Below are 14,742 nucleotides of genomic sequence, written 5' to 3' on the forward strand. Positions count from 1 at the left end.
GAAGATCGATTCATCACACTGTGTCGGTGGTCATTTCCCGGCCTGCGTTTAATTCAGAACAGAAAAAGGATTGAAGTTTTTCCTAGGATGGGGCCCGTGCATTATCACCAGGCCCCACTGGGGAGCAACGACATGTTGCACCGCTGGGTGACGGTCCCCTCACTGCACTACTGCCACGAGTGAACGGATTGATCCGGCCGGCCTGCCTGGGAGGCTGACTTAATGTTTGGCGGCTGCCTGGCAGCCTCCCCAGGAAATCTACCCGCACCCAGTAGTGGGGTTCATTCCTGGGGGGCTCCCCCAGGACCGCGTGTGATGCAGGGCAGGCTCATTAACGCACCACATTTGCTTAATTGAGTTTAATCAGCACTTTCTTCTGTGCATTCCCAAGACAGCGTTCAGTAGCTGTCCTCGGAATATTGACCTCTTTCCCAAGATCTAATGAGTCTGTTTAAACTCAGTGCTGCAGCTCAGAATACAGATGAACGCATTGGACTCCTACCCCCTTCTCCGCCTGCCTGTTGTACCCAGAAGGAGTCCCAGAGGAAAACGGAAAAGGACAATCTTCAGCTGGCGGTTTCTCTGAAATGCTGCAAATCAGCATGACCTCGGTGGAAAGAAGAAATATTCCTCTGCTTCATAGGATCGGAGGCAAGAAAGTTGCATGATCGGCGGCACTGATGGGTGAGTGGGGCCTGTCGAGGGCCTGGAACAGGCAACAGAGGTGCACGGGAAAGCATCTGTGAGAAGTCGCTTGGCCTGTAAAGAGCCCTGCAGCCCTAGGAGGGATCAAGATGTCACTGTCATTCAAAAGGGCCAGTGACAGAGGATTTTGTCCCCAAAATGCAGTAATGGCTTCACACTATGGTTGGTGGCAACTCTGAATCCAGGTCAGCATCCAAGCTCGCCTCACCTGACCACACCTGGCCTGTCCGTACCAGAGGAGCTCTCTGGGTTTCAAGCGGGAGCCCTTTCCGGGAGCCTGGGAGTGTCTGCCTTCGGCTCAGGTCATGATCTCCAGGGTCCTGGGATTGAGCCCCACATCAGGCTCCCTGCTCAGCCAGGAGACTGCATCTCCCTCTCCCTCTGCCACACCACCTACCCCCATGCATGCTCTTGCTTGCTGTCTCTCCCAAATGAATAAATAAAAAATCTTTAAGAACAAATGGGAGGCCTTTCAAGAGCCTCTGCTGTTGACCCCTACTTGATCCCCTTTACAGATTTCCCGCCCCTGTTCCATGACTAGGGCCTCCCCACACTGCAGGCTGAGTCGGCTGCCATTCCTGCCTGTTCCAGGACTGTTCACATAGCCTGGGACTGACATGGAGACTAGGGCCTCAGTACATTCCTGAGTCCAGACTCGGGCAGAGCAACACAATCTCGAAGCTGAGAACTGATCCCATGAGGTCAGGCCAGCTGGAGACAATGGGCAGCATACCACACCTGGGTTGTTCCCAGTGCCACCCAAGCCCCCACCCCCTGGGAAGGTGCTGTCCGGTGTTCTAATGACCTGGCCACCCCTTGGCCTCGCTCATGCCCCCAGGGGCAACCTCAGTGAGTCGGACTCTGCTCACAGCCCCTGGCTCACCTGCTAAGACCCTGCAAGCGACAGAGTGGGTGAGACGGTCTCCCGCATTATGGCCATCCCAAGGCCATGATAGGATTAATCATCGTGTCCACCAGAGCCCGGCGGCGGCCCTGCGATCCCACCCTGCACACACTCCCGGCCCAGCACAGGTCATGGGCGCCCAGCCACCAGAGAGGAACGGACTGCTGTCCCCTGCCCTGCTCCTTGGTGGCCTCGACCCCTGGCCGGCTTTCTGCTTCCGACGCCAGCCCTCTCTCAGGCCCTGACCTCCAGCTGCTCCAATCCTCCCTCCAGCCCTGGGTCCGCGGTGTACAGATTCGTGTAGGAGTTAGGAGCGCTTCGGGGGCTCTTCTCACTTAAGGAGAAAAAGCAACAAAAAATCAGCCATTTAACATAATGAAGCAGATCGCTCAGAGGGAAGGCGAGTTTCTCCTCCCCACTCAGGAAATGCTCCCACTGAGGGGACCGGTAGAGGCCTCACTTGTCACCCCTAAGTCTCCTGAAGGCTCTAAATATTTTCCACCAAGAGTCATTCCTGGGACTGATGCATAAGGTTATTAAAATCACAACTTTGTGCTTTGATGTAGAACCCAGACACATAACCGGAATGCCAAGAGCCACTGTGGAGGTGCGGAAGGAGGTTTGCAAGTCGGTGGACAGCCCACCCTCGGGAGGTGGGGCCCTGGCCTCCTGGAGTCCGGGTGGAATTTTGCGACTGCCTGGACAGAAGGTGTCTGCGGCCCAGTCACCCCCAACACCAGCTCACCTGCAGTGTCTGCTGACCTTCCCGGGAAACTTCAGCCCCGTGGAGGATGAGAAGGACCAGAGAGAGACCCTTCCCGAGCATCCCACCAACCCAGCCCCACTGACGGGTCTCCCAGCCACAAGCCCACATGTGAACCAAGACCCTGCCATTAAGCCCCACACTAACACTGTGACCTGGTGGGACCTGGAGGTCACAGGAAGCATCTGGGCATTGATCGAAGGCCCCCAGAAGGACCTTTGCTGCAAGGAGGGTGCAGTTTCCAGGGGTTTCCATGCGACCCAGGAGGAAGCATGCTGACCAGAACAGCGGCGGAGCACTGTCCTCCCTCTGCTTGGGACTGGGTGATCCCAGCTCAAGGAAGCTTTTGAGGGGCGTCAGTGGGAGGGACCCAGCACGGGAAGGCCCTGTTCCCCTTCTTGGGAGGATTGGCCCCCATCACCCACGGCGCTGTGCTCTGTGCCATTCGGCTGGTGAGGACTTAGCTGGAGGCACGTGCACGTGGTGAGGGCCGGGCAGCCAGGTGGGGTTGGGGTACCTGTGGCGCCCAGGGCAGAGCAGACCAGCCTCTCCATACAGTCCATGTCGGACAGGTCAAATCCCTCGTGGTGAGTAGGGAATCACGTCCAAGGAAGAGCCGCAGGTGCTGAGAGGGAGGGAACCATCCCTAACTCCGTTCCAAAGGTTGGAAGGAAACACGTTTTGTGCTTTCTGGGACTTCAACCACTCCCAGGTTTCCAGAACCCCCAGCAGGCGGCTGAGGTCTCCCCAGTGATGAGGCCACTGTGTCCCAGGACCTCGGGAACACATGGGAGCCCTGTGTCTGGAGGACAGGGGACTGTTGTGGACTGAATGTCGAATCCCCCCCAAATCCACGGTGTTCGAATCCCAACCCCCAGTGTCACGGTATGAGGGGGCGGGGTTGATGAAGTTCTAGAACCTAGGTGAGGTTCGGTGGGTCGAGGTCCAGAGCCAATGACCAAGAAAGAATTCTTGAGACATCTTTGGTGCAAAATGGTGGTTTATTAAAGGACGGGGACAGGACCCTTGGGCAGGAAGAGCTGCTGCCTCGGGTTGTGAGGGATGGCAGGTTCTGTACCCTGCGGTTGGGGGGAGGTGAGGGGAAGGGACGTTTCAACAGAGTTTTCATATGTTAAAGAGGGCCTACAAGGTGCAGGGAGGAGGCCTAGCCCTTGTGGCTTGATCAATGTCATCTTTAGGTCAGCCACTAACATCAAGATAGTTGGGAGATTTTTGGTGGGGTGTTATGATCTTGCTATCATTTACATTCCCTTCTACCTCAGCCTCCTCTAGTTTCATTTATTATGGGGAGGGAGACATTAGGGCTTCAGGACCTGAGAGTTATTTGCCTCTGGAAATTTGGGCTGTTGATAAGGTAACCTCCCTGTTTGTAGATCTCCAGGACATTTGTAGAGCAAGGGAGATTCCTGTCCTGCAGGATTGTGATCTCTGCAAGTTAACTATTTATCGATTTATGGCAGTCAGGGGTGCCTGAGGAATGCTACACATATTACGGAGGGGAGCGGGTGGAGAGGGGGGTGCAAGGTGCCAGCTTTTGCTCTGTCTTCAGCCAGCCTCCTGCTCCCTCATCAGGGCCTCCACGAGGCAGTGCCTCCTTCCAAGAAGGCGATGGGCCCTTCCAAGACAAGGAAGAGCCGTCTGCTCTCCACCCTACGCAGCAGGACCACACGCAGAGATGGCCCTCTGCAAACCAGAAAGAGGGTTGCTGGCAGACACCCCACCTGCCAGCACATTGATCTTGGACTCCCAGTGTCCAGAAATGAATGAGAAGCAAATGCCTGTTCAAGCCACACAGGCCATGGTGATCTGTCCAGCAGCTGGAGCTGCCTGAGGGGGAGGGGATACCGGCAGCTTGGGAAGTGGGTCCTGACATCTCTGGAGATTTCTCAGACTTGACCCTCCGGTAGGCAGCTCCAAGGGTGCAGGAACATATGAAAACCAGCGTGGGTTCCCCAAGCCCACAGAGATGCCCCATGGGCATATGGAATCTGCGTTTGAACAGGTCCCCCTCAGGGAATTCTGATGCAAATGATACAGAGAACAGAGTTTGAGAAACTGTAAAATGCAGTTCTCAGGTTTCCAAACTTTTCTGAGAGGACATTGTAAAAAACCCATGTTCTGGTCCAAAATACAAGCCCTTTGCACACGTGTGAACAGAGCAGAGGCTTCCAGGGCTCAGCTACTTTGTGCTGTTTTTATTCCATCTCATTTCTTAAATGCTGCCCTCGGCCAACTAGATGCATTTGCAAACCACATCCTGGGGGAAAAAAGCAACACTGAGTAGAGGGTTTCCGGGTTTTCTCCCTCCTCTTTACAATAAAACTCCAACTAGCCATCCCCACACAAGATCACCGCCACTCCCTGTGCTTGGATTAGAAGCGCATCATGACCAACTCTCCCAGTGAGGTTTCTGCCACGGGATATGTGGTTTGACCTTGCAGAGCCATGGTCCCTGACACTGGACAAAGTCGGTCGGGAGCTGCTGTGAAGCCGTCAGTGGTTGACTCCTGTGGGGAGAGAGAGCCTGCTGGAACCCGAAGGACCACCTGGGTGAGCCCTCCGGGAACAGGAGCTGAGGCCCCCAGCGAGTGGCACCCCGTGGGGTTGGAGCCCCATTCCTGAGGAGGAGGAAGGGAGGGGAGGGGAGAAGGGGAACTGCCTGCAGGGGTGCACCACAGAGCCTGTCTTCTCTGAGAGATGGGGGTGGGGGTGGAGAAGGCACGGGCAGGCCCAGCAGGTGAACAGGTTGTGTGCACCTGTCACCCTCCCTCTTTGGGCTCCCTAGACTCCGGGGAGGAGGGCAGGCGTGAATGAGTCCCGTCCCTGACTGAGTGGGCTTGTTTGCACCGTTAAAGGAGCCAAAATGCATTTGTAGTAAGAGGAGAAACCATCCCAGTGGAATGGCCGGAGCAGAGCTGGAGGGGCAGAGATGCGCTCCTGACCTGTGGGTTTCTTTTTCTTTCTCACTTTACAAGTGGAAAAGTCAGATGATCCTGTACTTTGGAAGCTTAATCTGTCCTGGGAACAAAGCTACCCGACCCTTCTTGCGGGGTGTCCCCAGGCCCCTCCGGAGCACTGCCCAGACAGGAAGAGGAGGGCGGGGCTGGCAGACAGCTCTTTGCCGGCCTTCTGAGGCGAGCATGCGCAGAACCTGCCTCCCACCCACCGGGCTCTGTGACTCTGGGCAGGACCGTGCCCTGCGTGCCGTACCGCCATTCGCGCCCCACCCGACCGCCCGCATGGAGTCACAGAATATTATCCCCGTCTCCAGTGAGTCTGCAACACCATCGCCCTGACCCTTGGGCTGCCTGGTTCAGAGTGGTTGGCCATTCTGCCTGGTCGGGGAGGGCAGCGCACAGCCATCTCTCCAGGTCGCGTCGTCGCCCGGGCACCGCAACCCAAGAGCCAGCATGTGACAACAGGGCTCAGCGGGCCGCAGCCCCATCGAGCCACGGTGCGGTCACACCTACAATGACCACGCACTCCGTGCCACCAGCAGGCCTCACTGAAGCCCCACAGAAGCCCCCTGGGTGCCTAGCTGATTCTTCAAGGCAAATAACTGGTTATTCTTCGGCCACATTTCGAAATGTCACCAACGATCGCATTTAGGATGGCGTGTTTCAGTCCAAACTACTGGCGTCAGTACAAGTGATTTGGAAAAAATTCAGTAATTCTATTTATAACATAAACTGAAGCCAGTGGAATGGTCTTCAGCTGCGCTTGCTAGGGGTATAACACAAAACAGCGAGCACATGGGCATAGACAGCTTCAAGCAGCAGCAAAGAACAAGAGAGAAAGAGAGAGAGAAGAGAGACCTCGACCCCAGGGAACAGAATCGCACCGGCCGTGTGTGGAGAGTGCCTGGCCCACTAGACCTCAGCAGGTGAGCTAAACAGTTCCATGACAGGGGCTTTACCTGCATTTACAAACCTTCCATAGGGTTCACCGCGAGGACTATGGATTTGAACACATTGCCTCCCAGGCACCGGACCTGTCTTCCCACATGTGTTCCTGACCTCATCCTTCCGTGCCTGGCAAGTCCGAAAGGGATGGGGAGAGGAAAGAGCTAGAAGGGTGGCCCCTTCTCATCTGCTCTTCTGGTCCCCCAAACTCAGCTTCTCGTGGGCCTCCTACTGAAAACCCTCACATTCCTGCTTCTTGAGGTTCACACGGTCTAGACTCCCGCCCCACCTGGGCCAAAAGTTCGCTGCGTGCGGATAAGGAACCCTTACCCCCTGAACTCCATCGGCGCAGGAACACATCATGGCTTGCGTGGGCCACCCCCCGCACTTGTGCCTTTGTGAGTGCCCTCCTCTGTTAAAATGTATTCAAAATTCTATTTTGTGACCTTGCTGCTGGAGAGACAAGTAGAGCCCAGGCTGGATTCGCTATCACAATTCTTTCATTATTAGTAGTATATTCTTTTTTCCCTTCTGATTTTAAGAGAAATTGAAATGAAGAAGTTTTTGCAGACTCTGAAAGTGGTCCTCAGGCCCTGAGCTTGTTGCTCCTGATGGTTGAGAAGTCCCTGGGTCACAACTGGGGGGGGGGGGCGACCTGAGCAGGTCACATGTCCTTCTCTGCAAAGCTAACCAGCCCACCCCTCCAGGCAAGCGAGGACCCCAGAGAGACCAGCAAAGCCCGCCCCTGTGGCCCGATCGGGGCTGGGGCTGCTGGGTGGCCCTAGGCCAGTGCACTGGGTGGGGACAGGCTCCAGAAGGGGCTCAGCTGACCAAGCCAAGTGCACACGTGCACGCACACGCACACACAAACAGACACACACAGTGCACTAAGTCACGGTCACCAGGAGCCAGCAACTCAGCTTCCCAACGTTACACAGCACATGGTATAGTTCACATGCTCTGAGCCTACATCCCAATGCAGCAAACCTCCCAACGTAGTTCCCGAACAAAACTAACACCAGACTCATTTCCATCTGCATCCTCTCAATTGGTCTTGTTTCTTGGGCTTCTGATCCTTCCATCCAGACCACCTGTGTTCCCACCTCTCGATGTGGCTTCGTGTCGGTGTTTAAATTTGGTCTCCAGGCTCTGTGCTTCCTCAGGCCCGTGAGCCTGGCAGCTGCCACTCCTCAGCTCGTGCAACGTCACAGTAGGCCCCCAGGAAGCTCTGGCTGCACGTGGCCTGATACCCTGGCCTCTGCTGAAGGGTCCAGAGTGGCCAGCACCTGAGTATGGACGGAAAGCAGCCAGACACCCTGCGGTGAGGATTCTTTCCTCCATACCGGTCCAGTGGAGAGACTCACAGCTGTGAACTTGGGGGACCACCGTGGGTGCCTCCAGGGTTTAGTGCTGAGCAAGACAGGCAAAGCATAAAGAATATCCCCAGTCAGCTCTCTTGCGTGAGGAAACTATGTGCACCTGCTTGTTTGTGCCAAGCTTTGTGCTTATTTGAACATGGGAATAGCAATAGGAAACAATAAAGAGACGGGTTGCCCTGGATGGGAGGGGGTAGAAAGGGGGCAGGGGTAGGGCCTCTCTGAGGACACTTCCTGTGCTGTTCTGACTTGAGAATCATGTTGGTGTCTCAGGTCATCACAGACTGGGATGGGGGAGATTTAAAATAGCATCACAAACGGAATCCAGTGGCCCCAATGGTATTTCAAATGAGCCAAATCACTAGACTTATAGAGGACAGGCGTGCGGAGTACAGGACTCTCGGCAATGACTTTGGAATGACATGTTTTAAGTCAGTGAATGGTGCCCTCTGGTTGGATTCATTTCTGCTGCACTATGGCTCCCCCATTCCGAAACTTCTCTAGCTGTATCCTAGCACTTAGCAGGTAAGTGAACACGTCGCACACAGTGAGAGAGGTTTCTCACTGTTGAAGAAGACGCTCATAATAAGAAGAGGTGGGGAGGCTCCCGTGACCCGTTCAGCATGGGAGGGGAACCAAGGTCAGTGTGCACTTACACACACACGTGGACAGGGATACAGTCGTATGCTGGTGGACACACATGTAAGCCACGTCCTTCATTTCTTCCTTCCTTTCGTTCTCTCTCTCTCTCTCTTTTTTTAGAGAGTGGGGTTTTGGGGGAAGAACAGAGGGAGGAGAGAGAATCTTAAGCAGATTCCACGCCAAGCATAGAGCCCGAGGCAGGGCTGGACCTCACGACCCCGAAATCATGACCCGAGCAGAAACCAAGAATCAGATGCTCAACCGACTGAGCCACCCCAGGGGCCCCTAGACCTTGATTTCTAAGTCCATTTTCCAATCAGAGAATCAGGTCTGCTTGGGGAAGTGAAGAGTTTCCGGGCTGCGGGAAGGCGCACGAAGATAAGCCTGGAGCGCCCGATGACGACGGGAAGCGAGGAGGGGCTCCAGAAGGGTGAGGACCACGGGCGGGAGGGGCAAGCTGCAAGAGGCCCACCCGCCCGACATGCGGCGAGTTGGGCGACAAAATCTCAGTGCGTTCCATGCGATTGAACAGAAGCACCCATGTCTCCACACGGACACCAGCAAACAGACGAGGGGAAGGAGAAGCTTGTCCGTGTCGTAAAAGGAGTGCAGATGACAGGAGTGGAAATCCCCATTTGGAAGCCAGCACAGTTGTGACCATGTCAAGCCAGAGCCGTTCTAAGAGGGGAATGTAGGGGGAGAAAGCATGAGAAACAAGATGTATCTACCCAGAAAACATTTACTAATTAGAAAGGAAAAACTGGTTAACCCCACAACGGAGAAATCTGGCTCCTACCACTGAGGTCACGTGAACAAAATGACCATCACTTTTTATAAAAAGAGACATAAAGTGGTGACTGGGTGGCTCAGTGGGTTGAGCGGCTGCCTTTGGCTCAGGTCATGATCCCAGGGTCGTGGGATCAAGCCCCACATCCAGCCCCACATCCAGCTCCCTGCTCAGCCAGAAGCTTCTCTCTCTTCCTCTGACTGCTGCTCTGCCTACTCGCTCTCTCTTTCTCTCTCTCTGTCTGTGAAATAAAATCTTTTTAAAAAGAGAGAGAAAGAGATAAAGACAGCACATGATCGTGGGCTAGGAAAGGATGCGTGGGGGACATTTGGCAAACTTTGAAGCCAGTCCCCCAGGAAAATCAGAGGAACGGTAGTTTGATGCTTTGATGAGTGCACTACGGTTAGGCCCCTCTACTTAGGGAATGAACACGAAACTATAGAGAGCTCAATACTTTAAAATGTTCAGAAAAATAATTGTGTGTGTTTGTGTGTATATGTGTGTCTGTGTGTATATATGCATGTCTGTGTGTGTGCGAGTCCATGTATGAGTGTGTGTGCATGTCCGTGTGTGGATGTCTCTGTGTGTGCACGTCTGTGTGTGTCTACGTCCAAGTGTGTATCTGTGTGTGTGCATATCCGTGTGTGCACATCCATGTGTGTGACCGTGTGCATGTCCGTGTGTGTGCATGTCCATGCCTGTGGGGGGGGGGTAGAGAACAAATGGTTAAGCAGGTACAGTAAAATGTTAACATTTAGGGAATCTAAGTAAAATCTACATGCAAATTCTGTGTTCTATGTCTTTTCCAAGTCTGAAATTATTCAAACAGTTTAAAAAAACCTCACACGAACATTAGCCGTTCATATTAACAACCAAAGTCACCCTTTTGAAGCATTTCAACTCAAAGCGACTGGAAAGCTACTTCTAGGCTGACAAACAGCACATAACACGGTTTTAAACCGATGTGTGATGTGGTTTTTCTGGGACCCCGGCCACTTTCATGTCGTTCAGTCTGGTGATGATAAACCCTAGAACATTTCTGTCAAGATGCGAAGAATCACGGAGCGGGACACCCTTTTGCTGAGAAGTTGTATTGTAAACATCTCTGATGTTCTGTATGTGTGCGCTGTTCTGACATCTCGGGACACCTATCTGGCTGGAGAGGGCCTCCGGTGGGTGAGCCAGTTCCTGGAGACAGTCAGGGGCTCCGTGTTCCTTTGCTCTGCAGGCTGACCACGCAGGGCTGAGGACACAGCACTCCTCCATCTCCATCATCCCGGGGCAGGGACCAGGAGAGCAGGGAGGGACACCTGAGTAGCCCCAAGCTACTGCGGAGTCATTCACACTGGCCAGAATGGGGCCATTCAGCTGCCCGGACTCTCCCGTTGGCCTGAGCCTTCCCTCACTCCCATCTTGTGACCTGACCACATGGGGTCTTCACTACGAGCTCACAAGCCTCTGCCTCCAGCACCTGGGAGTCCAAGAACCATGCTCCTGGGCCTCTCCTCAGCCTCCCCTCGTGGCTGCACCGGGTTGACAATCTTGTAAAGGAACACAGGGTAGAAGTCAGGATCATGCTGTCTTATGGTGGCTACACCCCGGCGGTGGACAAGGCAGAAAGCTCCTGGTCTCATTGGGAGCAAAGGTTGGCATCAGGGCAGCCCGGAAGGCCCTTGCAGGTCTCCTGCTGACTCCTGGGCTCTGCTGCCCAGGGAGAGCTTGGGCTGTGCAGGGCAGCTGGGGAGCCCGTCCTTTGTGGCTTGCCAGGATTTGCACTCGGGCGCTGGACCCCCAGGGCAGAGCTGTTCCCTGTACTCCCGGGTACTGCTTTTTCTTTGTTCCCATCCACCAGTGCTTGCAGCTCTTTTTCAAAAGAATTTCCCCCACGCAGGAAGAAAACAAGACATCTGAGAATTTGCTCTCCCTCCTGCCTGCCTCTCACTTGGGAGCCCTTGGTCAGTGACCGAGAGCACGGATTGTGAGCTCTGTTTTCCTCACCCCAGGGATGCAGAGCTTACATGCGAGCCTCCTCCACAGGACCCCAGAAGCTCCCCAGGGGGGTTGGCCTGAGACCCTCGTAGCCCTGCTCAGCATCCTCATCTTCCCTGTGGTTTCTGGAACCCATCTTAGGGCTCCCACGAACTGCACAAGAACGCTGTAAGCTTCGATGGGGCCAAACGATGGACACAGACCACATGGCCCCATTATCACTCTGGGCGTTCTGGAACCTGTCCTACCCATGAACCTCCAGGACCAGGCCCCAACCAGACCCAAAGCTTGGATTTCTCTGCTAACCTACAGACGCCCACCTGTTAATTCTCCGGGGAACATTCCAGCCCCAGACTGGGATGCTCAGACCTCTCACCATCGCTCAGGGTCCTGTGGCTGACCGGTCCCGCAGGGACACACTCAGGCCCCTGTGTCTAGTCATTCAGATGGCCAGGGTGCCTCTTCACATCCTTTCCTGGGTCGGACAGTTTCAGAGGCAGTGGCTGCCAAGCTTCTGGAGCAGGAAGGGCCCCTCTCCTGATTTCGGGGCTGACACCTAGGGGCAGATCTGTTGGAGGCGGGGGGAGGGGCAGAGCCAGGCCAGGCAGGAGGACACAGGCCAGTTGAGAGCAGGCCCGGGCAGGTGGTGTTCCCTGTAGAGTGTTATTCCAGGAAAGGGACAGGCTGATCGCACTCAATTTGCGTCACCAAAAATAGAGTTGTTTGTGTCCCCGCCTCCTGTCTCTGTTTATCTCTCATCCTCCGAGGGGCAGGAGGAGGCCCCACGGCCTTACCTCCGTGGTTGGCAGAGGTGGCAAAGGGATTGCTGAGGCTTGTGAAACCTCTGGTCCTCCAGCCAGACCGCGTCCACCCTGCCCGGGATGCCCGGACAATGCGCGAGGAGGGTGCGGGCAGTGACCCCTCCCTTCTCCGCCTTCCCGCTGCTTGGGGTTCAGGACCCCACAGGCATGTCAGCAAACCTTCTCGAGCATTCACGGGGTTCTACATGTTGTGATCCACTTCAACCTCCTAAAGACACCGTGTGAGCGGGTTGGTTACTGTTCTGGTCTCCCAAGAGGAAGTCGCTTGCCAAAGGCCACGGAGCTGGGAGTGGCAGGGCTGGGCCAAACCCTCTCTTTCCCTGCGAGGCCCTTCTTCTCAACAATGAGCAGCCTCAGATGCATTGTCTGTGCACCAAGGACAAAATGTGTACCCAGGCTTTCGAGATTCATAGCACACAGACCACCTGCTGATTGCTGATGAGCTTCTGGGCCTTCGCCAGGGTCACCTCAATAAGGTTCGTCCAGACATTTCTATTGCAGGGCTCTGGGCCCTGCACAAACAGCCCAGGCTTGCCCACTCTGGGCCTCTACCTTCGCCTCAGTGATACTTCCTCCCTCAGATAAACTCCTAGTAAGTGCGACAGCAAAAAAGAAAAAAAAGAAAAAGTTTCTTTTGGGTCCAGCTTAGTGCTGTTCCAGGGTCCTACCCTGAATTTATGGACACGGCTTTGGCCGACAGCTGAACGCAGAAGCCTCTCTAGTGTCTCTCCCCAGAAAGGCCGGCAGGACGGCTGGCCTCAGCCCGCTGCCCCATGCTGGCACCGGGGGCATGGGAGGGAGGAACAGTAAAGCTAAGTATGGGCCAGGGCCCACACTTGGCACCGAGAAACAGCAGCGGCGAAGGTCTGTGAACCTGTGAGCGCGTTTGACGGACCCACGGAAAAGAGCTAAAGGCATGGCGTTGGCTCCAACGTTCCTTCCAGAAGGTTTCTAACCCACAGTCATGACCTCGAGTGGATTGACAGGGAGGAAATGTATTTTGGTCGATCAGAACGCACAGACATTTTAACTGGTTGGACTGGATAGAATAATCAGAGTACAGAAGAGGGAAGGGCACATGGGGAAAGTACTGTGTGTTTCATTTACACACCTGCACACACACACACATGCATACACTGGGTCACAATGCATTCCTTACTGTGGATCCCGTCCAAAAACTGTGGGCAAGCCACTGGCTCGTCCAAATCCCGACCTTCCCTTCTACTTTCTATGCTGCCTCCTCAGAGAACGAGACCTCCGGAAGTTTTCTAAGCCTCCTGGAAACTTTTCTGAGCAGTCCTGGTCCTGGACGCGCAGGGGGGAGGTGTTGCTGCCAGCCTGAGGCCGTATGGATGTGCCCCCACCGTCCTTGCAGGGGGCCGGGGGTGGGATTGAGGGAGGAGCTTGGTCCCCCAGGAACGCCCCGGGCATGTCCTCCACGCTGACGGTTGTCTCCCTCGGGCCCTCCAGTCTGAAGAGTCGCCCAGGGAATCTCCATGGCAACCACCAAGAGAGCATGGAGATCACCTAATTTTGGATAAGGACAGATGATACCAATAATGTTCTTCAGTGCCATAACCATGATCACGTGCTGACCCCAGAACCCTCATGTGTATTTGTCTGTCGCCACTGAGACTCGAGGCGGGTTGTGGGGGCTGGGAGGATAGGACACACGGTGATGGCTCCAGTTTCCAAGGCATTCTGTGGCCCTTCCACCTGAGACCAGACTCCTCCCCTGGCATCTGTGACCCCTCTCTGAGCAGCTCCTCTATTGTCTAGAGGAGAGGGTGGGAGGGAGAGAGGTGCTGGGTGGGTTTGAGGAAACAGCCCCTCTCTACCAACCAGGGGACTGGGTCTGGTCCCAGCTCTGACCCTCAGCACACAGGGACCTGAGCAAGTCACTTAGTCTGTGAGCATCAGGGTCTCCCCTCTCCAGTGGAAATAAAAAGGACTTGCATGATTCTTTCCATTTATTTATTTGAAAGAGAGACAGCACGCATGTGCATGAGTGGGGAGAGGGGCAGAGGGAGAGGGACAGAATCTCAAGCAATCTCCCCACTGAATGGGGAGCCAACGTGGGGCTTGATCTCATGACCCTGATATCAGGACCTAAGCTGAGAGCAAGAGTCTGACATTTAACCAATTGAGCCACCCAGGTGCCCCTAAAGATTTGCATTACTTACAGGGTTACAAAGATTAGTGAAGATCTCACAACCAAACCATGTGCTATAAACTCAGTTTAGATTCAGCTGATGTGCAAAGATGTGCAAAGGCCAGAAGTGAAGGAATGGAGATGATCTTTCACCCAAATGGAGATCAAGAGAGCGGGGTGCTTATATTTACATCAGAGAAAATGGATTTAAGGCAAATGCTGTCATAAGAGACAAAGGAAGACACTGTATAACAATAAAGGGCCAATCTGCTCCTACCCAACACAAGCACACAGGGACAGAACTGAAGGGAGAAGCAGTCCCATCACGGCAGGACACTTCAGCACCCACCGTCAATAAAGGACAGAACGTCTGACAGAAGATCCACAAGGAGGGGAGCCTGGGTGGCTCAGTGGGTTAAGCCTCTGCCTTCAGCTCAGGCCATGGTCTCAGGGTCTTGGGATCAAGCCCCGCATCGGGCTCTCCACTCAGCGCGGAGCCTGCTTTCCCCTCTCTCTCTCTGCCTGTCTCTCTGCCTACTTGTGATCTCCCTCTGTCAAATAAATAAATAAAATCCTTAGGGGGAAAAAAAAAGATCCATAAGGAAACTGAGGACTCGAACAACACTGGACCAGTGCCCTTAACAGGTTCATGAGGAGCATCCCCCCGCAACGGCACACTC

The 14,742-nt window shown here is 54.6% G+C and overlaps 1 long non-coding RNA gene across 1 annotated transcript; it reads left to right on the plus strand.

Annotated features, from left to right (window-relative positions):
- The first annotated feature begins 4,706 nt into the window (after positions 1-4,706).
- Positions 4,707-6,874, plus strand: LOC309849685. Its single transcript, XR_014303837.1, has 2 exons — positions 4,707-4,943; positions 5,369-6,874. It is a non-coding gene; the product is annotated as an uncharacterized lncRNA (long non-coding RNA).
- Positions 6,875-14,742: the final 7,868 nt, after the last annotated feature.

Source organism: Mustela nivalis, assembly GCF_964662115.1.
Source record: "Mustela nivalis genome assembly, chromosome: 16".
In the NCBI taxonomy this organism is placed as follows: Eukaryota; Metazoa; Chordata; class Mammalia; order Carnivora; family Mustelidae; genus Mustela; species Mustela nivalis.